This window comes from Sparus aurata, chromosome 18 (genome assembly GCF_900880675.1).
Source record: "Sparus aurata chromosome 18, fSpaAur1.1, whole genome shotgun sequence".
NCBI lineage: Eukaryota > Metazoa > Chordata > Actinopteri > Spariformes > Sparidae > Sparus > Sparus aurata.
This window is the reverse complement of record NC_044204.1, coordinates 8,670,602-8,689,964: the sequence shown is the minus strand read 5'-3', so window position 1 is coordinate 8,689,964 and position 19,363 is coordinate 8,670,602. Positions and strand designations below refer to the sequence as shown.

The 19,363-nt window shown below is 42.2% G+C and overlaps 1 pseudogene; it reads left to right on the top strand.

Moving 5' to 3' along the window:
* The first annotated feature begins 16,103 nt into the window (after positions 1 to 16,103).
* On the top strand, positions 16,104 to 18,919 carry LOC115568446 (SLIT and NTRK-like protein 2; annotated as a pseudogene).
* The last annotated feature ends 444 nt before the right edge of the window (positions 18,920 to 19,363 follow it).

Here is a 19,363-nt window from a genome sequence, read left to right as displayed (position 1 = left end):
TTCTTTGTTGTATAAAAAAGTTGCATAAAATATTGTTCTCTGATGCTCATTATTAAACTACTGCACATTGATTTTGTTCTTACTCTCAGATTCTGTAACTGTTGTACATAACACTGCCAGACAAGTACATTAGTGCTGCACAGACATGCACAATTCTGTCAATCATGGCCTCTTCTCTCTTCTGTCTTTCATCCTGCAGTCTCTTCGCATGGCGCAGAGGAAGTGGGCCATCCAGAATGTGGTACCGGCTCTTGTGTCCTATAATTAGTGTTTCTTTTTCATGTTAAAGTGAAGAAAGATCCCTGTTAACTTCATGTTATCCTGTTCTCTTGATATTGCACTAAATGTGAACAACAGTTCAATGTATTTAAATATAGAATAACATGTTTTTAAGATAAAATGTTATCTACAAAGTAGGGATTACACACATACTCGTTGATGTGATGAATTGAATAACGTCTCAGCACTTGCACTGTTAACCCGGATCTGTACTGTTACAGTAATTAATTAAGTTAGGGAAATGTGAACCATGTCAGCGGCAAGTAGCAACAGTGATTTGATGATGCAGCACACTCTGAATACCAAAAACATTCAAATGTACATACTGTATGAATCTGACTGCTGACTCTAGACTTACCAGTGTGAATTCTGATGTTCGAAGTCACACGAGAATTTGCAACATCTTCGGCTGACAGTTGTTTTCGGCCCCTCGTGAAAGACGGTGTGATGAGCTGTGCACCCAAAACAGCAAAGTCATCCTTCAAAGTAAAGCCCCTGTCGGCTAAAATCTGAAATAAACATAACAAATACTTAAATACACTACTTTACTTCACCAGCAACTCAAAAATGGTAACTATGGGAAAATAATAAATTCACAAATAAGACTTAAATTAGAAAAAAAAAAAAAAAAGCACACAGTGAAATTGTTACCTGATCTCCTGCATGGTGGAACTTCTGAGATAAGAAGTCCGAGTTCCTTACAATATGCACATCTGAAGCCCTCCCTCCCCAGCCTTTGGAGAGATATGTGATTGAGCCAGATGGGTGACATGCAATGAAGTACTTCACTGTTTTCCAGTTTTTGTATTTGGAGTAGGTGATAGCTCTGTGAGAAGAGAGAGTCTTTAGTAATACTGAACTATGAATTGTGTACATATACACAGACAGCCAGGTAAGTATTACAAAAACCCGACACTTTATGCATGCTATCAAAAAGAAAAATATCTCACCTTGTTTTCAGCTTCTTTGAGTGTTCAATTCTGATCTCAAAGCAGTCGATAATCGCAGTCACTCTAGGGTACTGGAAGAGAACCTCTGCTGGTACTGTGCTTTTGATACACTCTCTATCAGGCCATTTAATCAAAAAAGAAATTTTGGCGTACATCAAATCCAACCATCGGGAGAACACATCAAGGAAAGTGTTATGTGCCAGGTCAAATATTCCACACATCAAATCGGTTGAGGGGTTCTGCCGTAGTTTCACCAGAGTAATAAAGAGCTGGTCTTGTGTTGACAGCTTGGATTTAACTGCCATAAAGGGCATTGATATTTTATTTATTTAATTTGTGAAGTAATTTGATATGTTTTGTTTACATGTATTATTTATATTATTCATTTGGGGATGATTTGTTTAAGTTAGGTGTTAAGTTTAAGGTAGGAACCTTGCTCATGGACTGCGTTGCGCAGGGGACGCTTTAGTGGTCACAATGTTTTGAAGCATGAAGCACGAAAGTTGCAGTGCAAGTTTCTTCAAGAAGAGTTTTGATGTGTCCATTTTTGCCTGGATGATTTTTATGTTTGTCCGTTTCACCCCCCTCTTGGTTTTGTGCAGCCAGCGAGGTACGTTTATACGTTATACGTTATATTGTGTCGCGCATATATATTACTTTCAGTCTGTGATGTGTATGTGTGTTTATATTGTGTACTTGTCATATGTGTTTTGCTTAGTTCGACGGTGGATTTATTACTGATGAAGCTTCGGCAAATAAATCGATCAGTAAAGAAGAACTTATGGCGTGGTGTATTTCCTGGAGGGAGTGACAGTCGAACTCGAACCTGCGTGAACTTTCCCTAACCTGCTCGTGCCGTCAGCTCGCCTGCTCGTGCCCGACAGCTCGTCAAGACGGGGAATGCAGATAAGATACTGTTAGCGCAAAGGACCCACACGTTCAGCAGTGTTTTCATGAAGACGTCCATAAACAAGACACTAAAGTTTGTGTTTTGAAGGGACACAAGAATTGAAAACGACAAGGAACTGTGTGTAGTCTAATTACAATAACTGTTTCACAAGATATTTAAAGGGCATATGTGATTATAAGAACTCATAAGAAGATTACAAGAAGTTGATTTATATTGACTGACTGTTTAACTGAAGAAGGTTAATTCATTCTTTTACCTTGGAAAAAAAAAGGAAATCCTTTGTGCACATTTAATAAGCTGACATGTTTGTTTTTGAAGAATAATTTTCTGTTCATGGTTTAATATTTCTCTATGCAAGTTCATGGAAGTGTTGTCATAAGGACCTCTGTTATCTGTTATTGATCCTGTAGCTTAATATTTCAAGTTTATTATGCTTTAAAGGGTCGATTTTGAAAAACAGTGACTTTATCTAGTTTAGCTCATTCCCTTAAGCCCTTTTTTGTGGAAATGTTTGGTAACTACACTGCTTACGTGAAACAAGTTAATTGTGTACAGGTAATTCCCTATTAAGTTAAAATGTCAAGGGAAGAGACTCTGGGTGCAGTGGCTGTCACAGCACAAGTGGCAGATCCAGAGTTGACAGATGAGTCTGTTGTTCAACAAGCAGGAAGGTTTGAAGAGCCTCGTAGAGGTGAAAGAGCCCGTGTATTAACAGAAAGAGGAAGAGAATTTCAGAATGAAAAAATTAAAGGGCTATTACTTCGTTTTAATGGCATTTATGAACGCTGTAAGGCTCTAACTAAGGTGACTAAAAAATCTGTCATGAAACAGATTCCCAGTGATATCCTACAAGAACACATTAGCACTATTCAGAAGGAATTATCTGAACTAAATATTGTCTATGAAGAATATCGACGGACTGATAGCCCACCGCGTGACATGCGCCGCAAGATGGACAATTGTACATCAGTCACCAGGATTGTTGTTGACAATGCTCAAGCTCAGATTCAAGGAACAAATGAGGAGTTGATTTGGCCCGCAGCCACCTCTACGTTTGCATCTTCAACTTCCAGTGTTTCACCACGAGCCTCTGTTTGTACTAAAGGTAATTCCATTCGCTCTAATGTTTCCTCTGTCAAAAGGCAAGAAGCTGCTGCTGAGTATGCAGCTACACAAGCTGTGTTAAAGATTATGGCTGAGCAAGACCGCCAGCAAGAAAGACTGCAAGAACTTGAAGCTGTGGATAAACTAATAGTAGCAGAACAAGAGGCAGCCGCATTAACTCGCCGTCTTCAAGGAGAAAAGGAAGAGACTGAGCGTAAAATAGAAAGGGAAAAACAAGAGGCTGCTCTCTTAAAGAAACAGCAAGAAGAAAAGGCTGCAAGACAAAGGTCTGTAGAAGACTTGAAAAGAGAGCTTGAGCGTTTGGATGAGCTAAAAAGGCTAAATGCAGCTAAAGCAAGGCTTCAAGTCTATGATGAAACCGACTTTCATCCGCACCAAGGACTAACATCACAGAACCCTGAACGACCTACAGCGGTGCAAGCAAATAATCAGATTAATTCTGTGTATCAGCGTCATCAGCATTCACAACCTCTGAGAGATGCAGCCCCAATAAGTGCACTTCAGGAGGGCTCCGGAGAGCTCGTGAAAGTCTTGGCTGAGGCAATATCAGCAAATAGGCTACCCATTCCAGAGCCTACCATCTTTTTTGGGGATCCACTCAAGTTTAATCATTGGAAGTCGTCATTTGACACACTAATTGCGAGGAAAAATATTCCAGCAACGGAAAAAATCTTCTTTCTTCAAAAGTATGTCGGAGGAGCAGTCAAAGAGGCCTTAGAAGGTTATTTTCTGATTGGTTCAGAAGATTCATATTACTCAGCAAGGGACCTGCTCAACCAACGATATGGCGAGCCCTTTGTGATTGCAAAAGCCTTCAGAGACAAATTACACGCTTGGCCAAAAATAGCCTCAAGGGAGAGTGCTGAGCTGAGAAGATTTGTGGACTTCTTACGCAGTTGTGTATCCGCCATCGATCACAATGAGAATTTAAATGTTCTTAATGATGGAATGGAAAATCAAAAACTCACTGCCAAACTACCTGACTGGTTAAGCACCAGATGGAACCGAAAGGCCACACAATACCAACTGGAACACAGAAGCTTCCCAAGTTTCAGTTATTTTGTCACATTTCTATCAATGGAAGCCAGTATTGCATGCAATCCTATAACATCTTACCATGCATTACGGCAAAGTGAACCTGACAAAGCCAAGATCAGGAGCCAAAACACAGTGGCTCCCAAGAATCAAACCGTGGGTGCAAAAATCTTCACAACCAACACCAGTGAAAAGAGCACGGTCACATGTATGTTTTGTAAGAGAGCAGGACACAGCTTACATAAGTGTCGCAAGTTTGTTGACAGGCTGGTTTCTGACAGAGTTAAATTTGTTCAGAGTGAGAAATTGTGCTTTGGGTGTTTGAATCCTGGCCATCAATCCAAGAGCTGCAGTAACCGAATGGTCTGTGACACCTGCTCCAAACGCCACCCCACGTGTCTACATGAAGATCGTGCTAAACAAGAACCAAAGAGAGAACAATCTAAGGAAACAAGCTACAACAAGGAAAGAAAATCACAGTCAACACAACTACAAGATGTCACCACAGAATCTACATCTAACAGAGTTGTGCAGGACGGCAGTAGTACGCAGACTTCAGCTATAGTACCTGTCTATGTGTCAATGCCAAGTGATTCAAACAAGGAAGTTCTCACTTATGCTCTGTTAGATTCGCAAAGTGACTCATCATTCATTCTAGAGGAATTGGCAGATATTCTTGACCTAAACACAGAACAAGTGAAGCTGAAACTATCAACAATGTCATCAAAGGCAACAATTGTAACCTGTAAAAAACTCAAAGGCCTACAAGTAAGAGGGCTGTTCTCCTCTAAGAAGCTCACAGTGCCATCAGCTTACACTCGTGAGTTCATTCCTGCTAATCGCACACATATCCCAACTCCAGAGACCGCCAAGGCATGGCCTCACTTGGAACATCTTACAGAACACATTGCGCCACAAAAGGAATGTGAAATCGGTCTGCTGATTGGATATAACTGCCCACAAGCTCTAATGCCTAGAGAAGTTGTATGTGGGGAGGAAAACCAACCGTTTGCCCAGAAAACTGATTTAGGTTGGAGCATAGTGAGTTATGGGGACCCCTGTGAGCATTACGGTGATGCAATTGGAGTGAGCCACCGCATTATAGTAAGGCAAGTGACACCTGAACCCAGACCATCAGTGAAGCTCAAGGGTGAAGTTCACTATATGTGCAAGACTCAGATCAAAGAAATGATCACTCCTGATGATGTAATTAAGGCACCTGAGTCTGACTTCAGTGAAAGAGTTGGAGAAGAGGCAACTGTCTCTCAGGAAGACCTTCATTTTTTGACTAAGCTGAAAGAGGGTATCAGGCACAAACAAGATGGTCATTACGAAATGCCCCTACCCTTCAAACAAGACAGACCTAATCTACCCAACAATAAAGCATGTGCTGTTCAGCGTCTGAAGTGCTTGGAACGAAAGCTTAAGAGAGATCAGCAGTACTGCTCAGACTATGTCAACTTCATGGAAGACATTATCGCTCGAGGCGATGCAGAGAGAGTTCCAGAGGAGGAACTCAGCAATCAACCAGTCTGGTATATTCCCCACCATGGGGTATACCACCCTCAAAAGCCCGGGAAAATCCGAGTCGTTTTTGATTGCTCGGCAAGATTTGAAGAACAGTCATTGAATGACCAACTTCTTACTGGACCAGAGCTCACAAATACTTTGGTGGGAGTCCTTTGTAGGTTCCGCAAGGGCCCGATTGCTGTTATGTGCGATGTCGAACGAATGTTCCATCAGTTTCATGTAAGGCCTGAAGACCAAGACTACTTGAGGTTCTTATGGTGGGAGAATGGCAATCTGGAGTCTCTGCCATCAATTTTTCGGATGAAAGTCCATCTTTTTGGGGCAGCCTCCTCACCTGGCTGTGCCAATTTTGGACTTAAACATCTAGCCGCAGAAGGTCAAGATCGATTTAACCAAAACGTTGTTAAATTCATCCAACGGAATTTTTATGTTGACGATGGACTGGTGAGTGTAACCTCTGATGTTGAGGCGATCCAGCTTGTTGAGGAAGCAAGAAAGCTCTGCAACACAGGCAAGCTGAGACTACATAAGTTCATCTCCAACAGCAAGAATGTATTGAAAGCAATACCAAAGGAAGAGTGTGCTGAAAGTGTCAAACATCTGGATATGGCTTTGGGAGAGCCACTCATGGAAAGAGCTCTCGGAGTCCAGTGGTGCGTATCCTCTGATGACTTTCAGTTCAGAATTACTGTCAAAGAACACTCACTGACAAGAAGAGGAGTGCTATCCACTGTGGCTTCCATCTATGACCCGTTGGGGTTCTTAGCACCGTTAATCCTTCTGGGGAAGCAAATCTTGCAGCAGCTCTGTCGAGACAAGGTTGGGTGGGATGAGCCACTCTCAGAAGAGCTCAGAACACGGTGGGTATCATGGCTACAAGATCTTGAAAACTTGTCCAGTGTAAAGATCAGAAGGTGCTATGTTCCAGCGAACTTCACGGATGTCAAGCAGTATGAGCTCCACCATTTCTCAGATGCTAGCACCACTGGTTATGGGGAGTGCACGTACCTCAGAGCAATACATGCCAATGGAGATGTCCACTGCTCTCTAGTCATGGGGAAAGCGCGTGTTGCCCCCACCAAGGTAACCACAGTACCACGGCTTGAGTTGTCTGCTGCGGTGGTGGCAGCAAGGACTAGTGCAATGCTCAGAAATGAGCTTGAAATGGATGGTCTTCAAGAGTATTTTTGGTCAGACTTGAAAGTCGTCCTTGGATACATAAATAATGATGCCAGACGCTTTCATGTTTTTGTTGCGAATAGGATCCAAAGAATCAAGTCCACTACTGATCCCAAGCAATGGCGTTTCGTATGTTCCAAAGACAATCCTGCGGATCATGCTTCGAGAGGCTTGATGGTAGATCAGCTTGTCGCCTCAAACTGGTTTACTGGCCCAGACTTCCTGTGGGAAAGGGAGCTACCTACAGGGGATGTGAAGGTGGGAGAAGTTAGTGACAATGATCCAGAACTTCGAACAGTTCACGTGCTCAACACCAAAACAAAGGAAAGACAGAATTTGCTAGACCGACTGACAAAGTTTTCTGACTGGAAAAGGGCTGTCAAAGCCATTGCTCGTCTCAAGCGCCATGCCAGAAAAATCAAGGGTCTCAAACCTGGAATCAGTGAAGACACAAGTGTTGAGGAAAGACAGGAAGCAGAGCTTTTCATAATCAGATTGGTCCAAACTGAAGCATTCAGCAGTGAGATCAAAACTCTAAGAGAATGCAAGGAAGACAAAGCAAACAAGTTACATAAACTAAGTCCATTTGTAGATGAGCATGGTGTGCTGAGGGTTGGAGGGCGTTTGACAAGATCTAGCCTTCATCCACATGTCAAGCATCCTGCCATCTTACCAAAGGCAAGCCATGTGTCCTCTTTACTTATCAAGCACCACCACGAGAAGGTTCATCACCAAGGAAGAGGAATGACTGTAAATGAACTGCGATCCAATGGTATATGGATCATAGGATGCAGCAGAGCAGTTGCCTCGCACATCCACAAGTGCACAAAGTGCAGAAGATACAGAAGGAACACACAAAATCCAAAAATTTCAGATTTGCCGGAAGAAAGAATGGAAATGACACCTCCATTCACATATTGTGGCATAGATTGCTTCGGACCATTCTATGTGAAAGAAGCAAGAAAGGAACTGAAAGTGAAGTATGGTCTTCTCTTCACCTGTATGTGCTCTAGAGCCATACATGTTGAAATGTTAGATGATCTTACTACGGACGCTTTCATCAATGCATTGCGTGCATTCATTGCAATACGTGGAAATGTGAGACAGCTGAGATGTGATCAAGGCACCAACTTTGTTGGTGTGAAGAGAGAGTTCATCAGTGCAATGAAAGACCTGGATCAGGAGCAATTAAAGGAACATGGATGTGAGTTCATAATGAACACACCATCATCGAGCCACATGGGAGGAGTATGGGAGAGGCTAATTAGAACTATCAGAAGTGTTCTAACTGCAATCCTTGATCATTCTGCTAAGAGACTTGACAGTGCCTCTCTTAGGACCTTTCTGTATGAAGTGATGGCTATTGTAAATAGCAGACCTCTGACAACAGAGCACCTAAATGATCCAACAAGCCTTGAACCTCTCACGCCAAACCACATCCTCATGATGAAGTCCAACATAATATCACCCCCTCCTGGTCAGTTTGTGAGTCAGGATCTGTACTTACGCAAGAGATGGCGTCAGGTGCAGTACTTGGCCAATGAATTCTGGACTAGGTGGAAGAAGGAGTATCTCCTTAATCTTCAGCAAAGACAAATATGGCAAAAGGACAAGAGAAACGCAAAGGTTAACGACATTGTCATCCTTCACGAGGATGATTCTCCACGAAATCGATGGAGATTGGCAAGAGTAACAGAGGTGTACCCCAGCGCTGATGGCAGAGTCAGAAAAGTAAAACTATTAATGAGTGACTCGACCTTAGACAGCTGTGGAAAACGCATCACTAAACAAGTCTATCTTGATCGGCCTGTACAAAAGACTGTTTTACTGCTTGAAGCAGAATAAGGGTCATGGTTGTTAGTACCACTATTAAGTTCATTGAAATGATTATGATTTAAATGAAGGTGTGAAATGAACGTGAACTTGTGAAGTAAAAATCACAAATTTGTGATTTGGTGGGAGTTTAACTGCCATAAAGGGCATTGATATTTTATTTATTTAATTTGTGAAGTAATTTGATATGTTTTGTTTACATGTATTATTTATATCATTCATTTGGGGATGATTTGTTTAAGTTAGGTGTTAAGTTTAAGGTAGGAACCTTGCTCATGGACTGCAATGCGCAGGGGACGCTTTAGTGGTCACAATGTTTTGAAGCATGAAGCACGAAAGTTGCAGTGCAAGTTTCTTCAAGAAGAGTTTTGATGTGTCCATTTTTGCCTGGATGATTTTTATGTTTGCCCGTTTCACCCCCCTCTTGGTTTTGTGCAGCCAGCGAGGTACGTTTATACGTTATACGTTATATTGTGTCGCGCATATATATTACTTTCAGTCTGTGATGTGTATGTGTGTTTATATTGTGTACTTGTCATATGTGTTTTGCTTAGTTCGACGGTGGATTTATTACTGATGAAGCTTCGGCAAATAAATCGATCAGTAAAGAAGAACTTATGGCGTGGTGTATTTCCTGGAGGGAGTGACATTGGATGTTTTCTTTACAAACTGTACCAGGTACTGATGAAGAGTGTCAAATACTGTCCATGACAGGCCTGTTATGAGTTTACATTTAGTGTCATTTTCTCTCACAGTGTTTACAGAAAATTTCAACGTCTTCAATTCTCAGATGGCTTCATCTAGCTCCTTCATGGCCTCATCTCTTTCTCTTCTTAAATGATAAATTTCCTCATTAAGTTGTTTTCTCTCTAAATCCTGAAGAGGTATGGAAGCTTCTGATGTTGGGGATTCTGGTGCCGGGGGTTCTGATGCTGGGGCCTCTGATGTTGGAGATTGTGGTGCCGGGGCTTCTGGTGCTGGGGCCTCTGATGTTGGGGATTCTGGTTGGGCAGACTGAACACCCTCACGCTTCCTCCTTCTCTCCAGCCTCTGAAGTACTGACCTGGGAGACTTTGTCTTTTTATGTGGGAACAGCGAGGGTATGTTGTCTGGGTGGGCTATGTCCTCGTTTTACAAGCCTAGGGGAAGACAGTTCACAAACGAAATGAGAAGGGGAGATAATGAAATACATTTTAACTGCAGAAAAGTTCGGAAGCTACCACCAGTGTTGTTAGCATAGCTGTATTTTTGTATAATCTTTAGCTTTTGTAACGTGGCAAGGTAGCCTGCCTAACTTAGTAGTTAGTTAACTTCTATTAAAACTAGTAATTGAACATTCATGTTAACTACAAAACAATCTAACACTGTTATTGTGTGAATAACGTCGTCATACCTGTAATGAAGTGCTGACTACAGACGTACACATGTTTGGATTTTGGATCCCACAGGTGGCCAAACTCATCCTCCCGACGGATCGCTTGAAGCCACCGGGTTCTACTCCTAGGCTCTGTGCTTCGGTTTGGCAAAATATAAATCTTTAGATGTGGATTTTTGATCTTATTTGTTGTGCTAAAGGGCACACAGCAGCTCCTGGGCATTGTGGAAACTGGTTTGTTTTCCCCCTCGGCGCGAACCAGATGTGACGTTTTGTGGGCGTTCCCTTGCTTTCCGACTGTATCTATTATGACCCGACGCACAAAAAACATTGGGGTACCAAACTGTCAATCCAACAGCAAGTCGGCCATTTTGATTCAAATTTCCCATTTCACACCCATTTTGATCCATTTCCATGCCTTGTACTTTGACCAACTCCTACCGACTGAACACTACAGACTTCCAATTCACTCAGTATCATCCTCATCCTGAAAAGTTATCAAAAGCTTTTTCCTACATCAAACATGGTGCAGTCCATTTTCATGCTTCGCCATAAAGCATCAAGTCCTTATAGCTTCAACATACTATTCCCCACATACACCTAATTCATCACACATGTATACGATGTCGCCCTGTATGCCTCCATGCATCAATACAGTGTCATATCCATAGTGTCACCTACTGGACACAGGAATTCAGACAAACATCGTATTTACCTGACTTTTATGGGTTTTTTCCTCGATATCATACACTACAAGATGACATGCAACTAAAAGGTTTGCACACCCTCCAACAGTGCCGCTGCCCGAAGCGTGTGGACTGCAAATCAATAATCAAAACATAACTTACCACAAATTTGTTTGAGGGATTTTTCCCCTTTTGTTTTTGCGTAGATTGCAGAGAGTTCTTCTGACTTCAGCGTATATTTTTTAATATTGTCAGGAGCAGGCCACCAAATCATAAAAGAACAACTTCCTTATTCCTATCTCGACCAAACTTTATATTTTTGATAAGAGTCCAGCACTGAACACATAGGCATAGTGTCATATAGTCATAGTCACAGCTCCACATGTTGGACACAGGAAATGACATTTAACCCCTTCCTGCACTGTCTGAAACACGGACAGTTTTTCAAAAATAAATCATATAAATAATAATAATATATAATAATAAAATAATATGACACTAATTTGTTAGTTTATAATCTTAAATATGCATCACTTAATGCACTGATAATAACGCTAAGTTTATTTTGGAAACATTTCTCAAGGCCCCCCCTGCGTAAAATGGTTCGGTCCTGCCATTTGATCAACTGAACTGCTGCGTGGTGCGGTATATTCAGTCAGAAGGAGAGGGAGAGAAGGCAAAATACCCCAGAAGTCGGGTAGCCAAAAAAGAAAAGACAGAAAGATTAGGCAGGAGAGAGAAGCAAAGGGGCGTCAGTATGTCACCCAGTTTTTCCAGAAACAAGGTGGGTTTGGTTCATATGGTGGAAAGTTCTGGAACACATTAGTCTGTTGTTTATCTTAACCTTGTGGTTTTTAAGCTAGCTCACTTTTCTCCCCATATTAGCTCATATTTTGGAAGAAAACTCTGGATTTTTAGATTTCACTGTTCACGTTTAGCAAGCTGCCCATATTTAATCAGTTGACCACCCCTCCTGTCAAAAATGATGCATTTTTGAACAGACACGTCAAGTGCAGCAGCAGCAGCCGCAGCTGTCTGTGAGCCCTGTGAGCCCCCTACCCCTGAACCAGCCCCAGTACCCCCACCTACCCCTGAACCAGCCCCAGTAGGCCTACCCACAACTGAGGAAGGAGGTGAGCAGCTCTGTGTTGAATTAATCTATTATTATGAAAAAAAGGATAAATTGAAATTAATGAATAAAGAGCATTCTGAAATAAAAACACATAGTCTGTATTTATTTCAGAATGATTTAAATGGTTTAAAATGCATATAGCCTATAACTTTATTTTGTTTTGTTGAAATTTAGCTATCACTGAAACTGAACTATAAACTCACTGAAATACTATGTTTGGTCAGTAGTTTGGGACTCTCACCCCTTGCTTTGCAGTAGGAAAAGAGGAGAAATTTTCTAGTGCTTGCGGACTAAGTGACTGCTCTCAATCCAATCAGAGAAACTTTAACAATATTAAATCGCAACGACCATAGAGCCTCATTTATGTATTTTTTTCCACCCCAACTCTAATTCCACCACGTACAGTTTTGGAGAAAAAATATTATTATTATTATTTTTAATAGATTTTTTTAACAAAATATAAACGTATATAACAAACTTAATAAAAACAACAACAAAAAGATAATGTAAGACAGCATACAGTTTTTACATTGAGTGCAGTGGCTGGTCTAAGTGTGTGTGGGGGGTGATGTGCATGTTTGAAAGAGAAATTGTGTGGTATTGCTATAATAGTAATTTTGGAGATAAATTAGACCCAAATGCAGGGCTACAAGAGGGAGACAGTGAGCAGTGGGGTACTGGTTGTGAAAATCACATTTTCTTTAGTTATTTTTGATCAAATCACTGACAGTAAAACAGAATGGGAGGAAACCTGAATCTGGTGATGGTGATGCTATTTCAAATGGTATTACAGGAAATTCTATATAATTCATGTATGTCATGCATTTGAATTTTTCAGGTAATTTAATTTAAGAGAATTTTATATTTTAACCATTAAAGTTGCAGACTTGCAGACAATGAATCTAAATTCCATTGTATTCTGAGTGTTCAGTGCTTCCCCCACCAAGGAACTGTCATGTTGTTCTTTTCACACATATAGGAAATTATGGTCAAAAATATCATTAAAATGCACAGTTTTATGTAAACAGCATAACAAATATTCCAGTAATATTTTTTTTCATGGGGCCCAAAATCCCTGGCAGCGCCCCTGAGTGGGGATATGAGCGGCCCCTCCCAACTTGAGCTGATCCTTGTTTCTATTGAAATGTGATTGGCTCAGCCGCTCAGTCAGTCATTAAACCGTTACGTTCATGTTTAATAAAAGAACAATAAGAAAGAGAAGCGGGATAAATTCAAGTTAGCAAACATGTTAAAAAGAAATAAGTCGTAAAAGAGATAAGCACAATAAGCGACATGTAGTTTTTCTCATCGTTTTTGCTCTACAGCCTTTAACTGAACAATTGCACAGTAAACTGTCAAACTCTTGACGTGAAAAAATATCATTTAAATCCACAAACAACATTTATTTAAATTCATCACCAAACAAACAACACTGAACATGGGGTACATACTTTCGACTCAATTAGAGGACCCAAAGGCTTTGTGGAGAAAATAAATAAATAAAAAAATACAAGTGGATAAATAAAAAATCACAATGAGGATCTCAAGGCTCTGTAGAGAGCTACAGTCTGGATGGACTTCCTGTTCGTTAGTCCTGTTAATGTATCAAAGTATATCCTCATTTCATTTTTAAATGGGTGTTTATTGGGTTTTCTTTCAGTCCATTTGCATTTATGTACATAAAATCGTCCAAATAATATAAAAAGGTTTAACAGAAATACGTGACTTTGGTTCTTAACTTTTTTCTCAAAGTAAAAAATAACACCCTTTTTTGCAGGTTGATCTTAATCCCACATAGCGATTCAAACATATTTTCAACATCAATCCAGAAGAACTTTACAGAGATACCATCATTAAATAAATGTACAATCGTTTCTGTCTTAATTTTACAGAATACACAGGAATCAGAGAGATCAGGTCTGTATTTTTTTGAGAAAATGGTTCGTTGGGTAAATTAGGTTTATCATTTTATAATGAACATCATTCACTTTATTGTTTATCAAATATTTTTTTATAGTAAATCCATACCAATTTCCAGTTAATTCCATCAAAAAGACCATTCCAATAACTTTTGGCAAGAGAATTAATAGAGCATTGCAACATTTGTCTAAACAATTTATTATTGAATTTTTTATCTTTAATATTGATGCCATTCAGCAGGATATCAGTCTTTAACATTGGATGATCAGTCACACACTGACAGTAGAAACAGTAGGAGTTGTTACCCTTTAATGAGTATTAGGAAGTGTTTTGCAAAACACTAAAGGAGCCAGGAATGTTAAAGTTGAGGAAGTGTTTCCTGATCTACAGATGTTCATTGATTCAGTGAAGGCTTTTAAGAGAAACCCTGGAGTTCTGGGGGAGAAAGCTTTCACTGACCAGGAGACTTATCGCCTGAAGAAACTGCTTCCAAAGATCAAAAAGCAGTTGGATGATGATGAATGAGTTAGTCATTCCTTTTTTGTGCCTGTTTTGTTCAAATTTTTTTGTTTCACACTTTTTTTTCTATCCTATGGGAGACATAAGAATAGGCAGCTTGAATATAAATGGAGCAAGGGATGATGGGAAAAGGGCGTCTCTTTTCAAGCTGTGTTCTCTCAAAAAGCTGGTGGTTATTTTGGTACAAGAGACTCACAGTACTCCTGATAACGAGACTGACTGGAGAACAGAGTGGACCGGTGAAACCTTCTTAAGCCACAAAACTAGTAACAGTTGTGGGGTTGGAATTCTTTTTTCTAGACATTTTCTTCCTCAGTCTGTAGAAACTGAAGAAGTTATTAAAGGCCATCTGTTGAAAGTAAGAGCGGTGTGTGAAAACATAAAAATGGTGTTCATTAATATCTATGCTCCAGTTGTGGGAGTGGAGAGAGTCGTGTTTCTAGGTGTTTTAAATGAAGTGATTGAGAAATGTAATAAAGAGGAATACGTATTTATAGGTGGAGATTTGAACTGTACTGAGGACAGCAGGTTAGACAGGAACCATGCAGAGCCTCACGCTGCCTCTCACACTCGTCTGCTTCACCTCATGGAGGCTCAGGAGTTGTGAGAATTAGAGCAGTCTGCGGCACACCGCAGCATCCAGTAATAATTATACACAGTCCGAACAAAAAAATTGTACGTCTCCATGAAGTGAAGTCTCCTGCTGAGGAAAGTATCGACCCTCTGCATCAGCGTCGTGTCCGTGCACCATCAGATGGTTGGAGTGGAGATTTTATGGAGAAAGGGAGGAGCAGGACCTGTGTCAGGTCTGAGGAGCGGGGAGGCCATCAGTCAAGCCTAAAAAGGAGTCGGAAAAAATCCAACTCGTTAATTGTCAGGCGAGCCGTCGCATCTCAGCAGAGAGAGAGAGAGAGAGAAGAGGGAGCTGTTTCCATTTTCTCCGGCTCCCACCGTGCACACACACACACACACACACATTAGAGCAGTCTGCGGCACACCGCAGCATCCGCAAATAATTAAACACAGTCTGAACAAAAAAATTGTACGTCACATGCGGGATCTTGACAAAGTGTTTCAGTGAAAGTTTATTGGCGCAATTTCACCACGCTGTATAGCAGCGGTCCTCAATAGGCAGCCCGTGGACCGCATCCCGCCCGCCGGCCTCCTGTTTGTGGCCCCCGAACTATTATTCCTTCACTAATGTGTTTTGGTTGGGTCAGACTTGTCTCCATGCCAACGATACACAGACAGCTGGGTCACTCACTGCTGCGAGCGCAATTTTTAACTTTCATTTTCGGTTTTGGAGCAGTTCGCATATTCACATTTTGCCGGTTGTAAGTGATTGAAAATGGCATGTTCCAAGTAAACTGCAAAAAAAAAGCGTTCTCGTTTGAGTTGAAACCAAGTAAAATTCCAAAATGATTCTATGGACAAACGTGTTCTATGAATAAATTTGGCTTCGATATGAGGACCGGATTTTGATGGACTCTTTACTTCAAGACTGTGTGTGTGCACGCGTGTCTGTTTGTTCGTGTTGACTCTGTCGGGGACGTAACAGCCAGTGGTCTCCTGTCCCTCTCTCTCTCACACAGACACACAAACGCAGTGAGGCAGCAGCAGCAAACACTCAGTGCAGCTCACAGTGCGGAGCGGAGGAGGAGGAGGACCGACAGCGCGGACTGTAGTTATGCCTCAGCTCCAGGACTACATCTCTGTCTTTTACCCGCCCGCTCTCTATTGGAGAGTGTGTGTGTGAGAGAGAGAGAGAGAGAGAGAAGAGGGAGAGAGCGAGAGAGCGCCTCTACCTCCTTTCCTTTCTCCTCTCCCTTCTGTGAGAATTTAGCCTCTGATTTTTTTTTTCTCCATTCCATTCAAGGCTCAGGCTGTGAAGTTAAATGCTGGATCTATATTTCAGCGACCATTTTTGGCTGTAAAAATGCTGAGCGGCGTCCTGTTTCTGAGCGTCCTCTCGGTCACCAGCCTGACACCGTCCGAAACGCAGAGCCGCAAAACCACACAAATCTGCAAGAGCCGCTGCAGCTGCGAGGAGCGGGAGAACATTCTGAACATCAACTGCGAGAATAAAGGATTTACCACTGTCAGTAAGTTCCAGGCGCCCCCCAATAAAATCTCGCAACTTTTTCTAAATGGAAACTTCCTGTCACGGCTCAGCGCCAATGAGTTTGTCAATTATGGCAATGTCACTTCACTCTATCTCGGGAATAACGGCTTACAGGAGATCCGAACGGCGCGTTTAACGGGCTGCGCTTCCTGAAGCAGCTCTCCTTGAACAACAACAACCTGGAGGTGATAAAAAAGGACACCTTCTCAGGACTGGAGAGTTTGGAGTATTTACAGGCAGACCATAATTACATCAGTGCCATCGAGCCGGGTGCTCTCATTAAGCTGAATAAGCTCAAAGTGTTGATCCTGAGTGACAACCTGCTCCTTTCTCTGCCTCCCAATATTTTCCTCTTTGTGATCCTCACCCACTTGGATTTACATGGCAACCGGCTCAAGATGCTGCCGTTTGCCGGGGTCTTGCACCACATAGGCGGCATCATGGAGATCCAGCTGGAGAAGAACCCGTGGGATTGCACATGTGATCTGATTCCCCTCAAATCCTGGTTGGACACCATTTCCGTCTTCGTGGGGGACATAGTGTGCGAGACGCCATTCAGGCTGCATGGCAAAAACATCACGCAGCTCAGAAAGCAGGATCTGTGCCCGTGCAGGAATGCTGGTGAGCATGTTCACCCCCCCTCTGACTGTCACTTTCAAGGGGCCCTGTCCCCGACCTACCACCCTGGTAGGATCACCCCCACCCGGGCCCCGAAAGCCTCCCAGACGCGCTCCCCTGTGCCCATGTTGTGTCCGAGCGTGTGCGTGTGCACGTCACGAAACCCACACAGCAGCTTGAACATTAATTGCCAGGAGCGCAACTTGCACAACATCAGTGAGCTGAACCCCAAGCCCTCCTACCCAAAGAAACTCCACCTGACCGGTAACTACTTACAAGTGATTTACAGGACTGATCTGACCGAGTACAGCTCACTGGAGCTGCTTCATTTAGGAAATAACAGGATAGCAGTGATTCAGGAAGGTGCGTTTGAGAACCTAACAAAGCTCAGACGGCTCTATCTGAATGGGAATTACATTGAATCGCTTTCTCAGTCTCTCTTCGCCGGCCTGCAGTCGCTCCAGTACCTGTATTTGGAATACAACATCATCAAAGACATCTCACCACAAACATTTAACGCTTTACACAACCTGCAGCTGCTTTTCCTCAACAACAACCGGCTAAGATCGCTCCCCGACAATGTTTTCGGTGGCACAATGCTGACAATAGTCAGCTTAAGGAATAATCATTTCTCCTACCTGCCGGTCCGAGGGGTCCTGGATCAGCTCTCAGCATTCATCCAGATCGACCTGCAGGAGAACCCCTGGGACTGCACCTGTGACATCATGGCGCTCAAGAACTGGGTGGAGCTGTCCAGTACCAGCGTGGTGAACAACGAAATCACCTGCAATTCTCCCTCTAAACACGCGGGTCACCTGCTGCGCTTGCTCCGCAATGAGGCCATCTGCCCCGAGCCCAGCGAAGTGCCCCCGCAGCAAAATCCAACCCCTACAAAAGCCCCTACATTAATGGGCCCTGCCACGGAGCCTATTACCCCCTCCTCCTCTTCCTCCTCCTCCTCTTCCTCCTCTTCTTCTTCTTCTTCTTTTAGCTCAGTCAGCCCCACCGAATCCAAAATGCACACTCCTGAGCTACACCCTGAGGTCCCACTTTCAGTCCTGATTCCCTGCCTTTTTGTTGTTTTCACCTGTTTGGCCAGTTTCGTTGTCTTAGTTTTTGTTCGGAAGCATTTATGGATAAATCTCCGGCGTGCTGCGGCTTGGCCACACCGGAGCCTCCGGAGATGTTGTATCAAAACTTAGGGGAGAGGTCCAACAAGGAACTTCCCACAGCAGCAGGCCCCCCCATTAAAAGTTTTGCACTTTACTGAAGAGACCTTGTATCGTGCCCCCCTACAAGGCCGCTACAGCCCAGCGGTTTGTCACCAACCAGGACAGGTTGAACAAACTGTGCTGTACGGGACCCCCAGGAAATACTACAGGGCGGAACAACCCTCCAAAAACAATGAGCACCCACTTCTGCTCCCAGGGAAGCGAAAAACAGAGCCAGACTACCTGGAGGTTCTGGAGAAACAGACTGCGATGAGCCAACTGTAAGATAATGACCCCTAATAATGAATAATACCCTCTCTATATATCCATCTTATCTGTGTTCAGTCCTACATTATTTACTGGAAGCAAACTGAAGCCTTTGATGATCTTTTTTTCTCTCTTCCTTTTCTTCTCTTTTTTGTTGTTCCTTTTTCAGATGTATAAAAAAACGAGTATAATAAGTATATTATTATTATGCAGTTCTATTTTTTGCTCCTGGAAGTTCTAAATTATTTCTTCAGAAAAATGAAATTTCAAAAGACTCTTGACGACGGTAGGTATATAATGGGCAGGACTGTGTACAAATACGGCTTTGTGCTTTACATGAAACTGTATTTTATGCTTCCCCTGTGAGAAAGTACTACGTAATTATTCTTTTTAGAAGAGGAAACGCTACAGATTGACATTCATGTACATATTTAGCATACACACATAAATGGTGAGTGTTGAACCAGAATTGAGAACCCTTTTCAGAATCCAACAAGCAGCAAAATCTTACTTTACCTACTCCAGAAAGTGCCTTTGCACTCAATTATTTTATCAACAATGCTCTCTGCAAAATGGAAAAATTACCCTTTTTCTCAAAGTGCTGTATTTTAAAGAATCACATCTTTATGTAAAATAGAATACCTATATGTCTGTTAAAAAAAAAAAAAAAAA